Consider the following 2,136-nt stretch of genomic DNA (forward strand, 5'->3'; position numbering starts at 1 on the left):
TCTCCTTGGGTTGCTTCTCTGGTTCCTCAGATACTCCAACTTCCACTCCACGTTTTCCTTCACCTGTGCCTGGATTTCCCTGAAAGGCCTCTCACTGCTTCATTTCCTGTCCCCACCCAGTCATCTAAAGTAGTTTTCTTAATTTGTTTATTATTTAATCTGTTGTTTTTAAAAGAAACCTAATGAACTTTCGATTAAAAAGACATTCAGTTTAAGTAGGGCTCACCAACACATCCAAAACCTTATCACTCCATAATATGCAGAGGTTTGCAAGTTGGATCATAGTGATCTTTTGACAATTTTTCTATTTAATTCAGAATCACAGATGTAGGCATGTTGCATTCTTATCCCCATGTTTTAGAAGGCTTTTTTCTTCCATCATCCAGCAATGTAATTCCTTTTTTTGTTACCTGGGTGAGATCTGTTTGAGACTGCTTCTTTTCCTCCTGTTTGATAGTCTGAATGTCTCAAATACAGATTTATTTTCTGCTGGAAAATTATTAAAATCAAAATTCTGTTGTTCAGTGCACAGAAACACAATTGCAGGTATTCCTTCTAAAAAACAAAACAAAACAAAAACATCTGCAGTTCCTCCAGATTTTGACTCCTTGCTGTAACTTTGGCTTCTACTTTGTATTTACCTTTACCCTACTTTTGCCCTGAGCTTGGAATTCACAGGGTGGCAATTCCAACACAGATTATGCTTGGGCTCAAGAGAAAAACTTGTTAAAAAGCATCATGCAACTCTAATTCACCAATGAGGACTGTGAAAGGTAGTAGTTGCTCCACCCATTATGCAAAACCCAGTCAGAACATTTGAGAAAATCATCAGCCTCCTCTCTCTGGCATGCACACAAAGGGATAAACAGACTTTTTTACTTACTGAACAGTCTGACATTGTTTCGGGGTCCCAGTATCGGTGATAAATAATCATTGTCTTCTAAACAGTATCTTTTGTCTTTCATATTTCTTCCATCCTGACCCACAAACGTTACTTATTCATAAGGCATGGGCCGATCTCTATACTGAATTATGTGCCCTCAGTAACAAAAGGATTCAGCCTCAAACTGAGAATTCTTAGACTTACTATTCAAGTCTTCCAGGAGATAAACATTTCTACAACTCTGCCATTACTAATGCTCTTTGTGACGCAGAAAGTGCTAGATATCTAGGACTGAATGCATTGGCTGGTTCCATGCAGAGCCTGTAGACAAACATTCATTTGCCCCATATCTTATAAGAAGATCTAGGGTTTTCCATGCTCCCAAACCTCGTTTGTCTATTGTCTCCCCACTCTCTGCTAGTCAGACCCAAACTGAGCTCCCCAGACTGAACAGGGATGATTCTGGGACACTGAGTCCTGGAGAACTGGCAAAGACAGACCTGCAGAGGAGTTTGATGTGTAGAGTGAGTTCTTCCTGAATTAAGTAATTGTATCTAAGACTCTTTAATGTTTCTATACCTTGAAACTTCCATCAGACAACAGAATCTTGAGACCCTTCAGGCAAATGTAGTAATTAGTTCCAGAAGCAAAAATATAGTTAATGCGAAGATTTTGAGTTGGCCAATACAGCTGGGGAATTTATGTCTGTTTTGTCCATTGTTTCAGAGAGACTAACAGAATGTCTATAATATTAAACAAACAAACAAACAAACAAACAACACTTTATTTTAAATACAAAAAATCTTTTCTTTCACTTTTCTATGATCTGTAAGGCAAAGGGTGGATAAGAGGTGCAATTAGAAGCAATGGCTCCTTACCCTGTGAGAGAAGGGCTGCCTATAAACACGACTCAGTCTGAAGAGATGAGATACAAAATGAGCTAGGGAGAAGGCAACCAATGCCTGCATCTTAAACAATACTGAAGGAGGGAAGCTACCATAAGCCCAAAGAGATGTCCTCAGGCAGAGTGCTCCTTCCCACTTGAACTCTGGAAAAAGGAGGCACTCTCGTTCTTATTTATTACCTTCTCCTGCCAGTTAGAGGGAACAGGCTATTTCCTCTTCTTTCCTGTACCATTGCTCCCATGAAGAGTTTCACAGTGTAGAGATACCAAATTACTCAAGCTGCAAGTTGTAAATAGTAAATCTGCTGCTGAAATCAATGCAATGCAAAACCAATTAGTTTTATGTAGA

The sequence above is a fragment of the Streptopelia decaocto genome, assembly GCF_964273445.1.
Source record: "Streptopelia decaocto genome assembly, chromosome: 1".
In the NCBI taxonomy this organism is placed as follows: Eukaryota; Metazoa; Chordata; class Aves; order Columbiformes; family Columbidae; genus Streptopelia; species Streptopelia decaocto.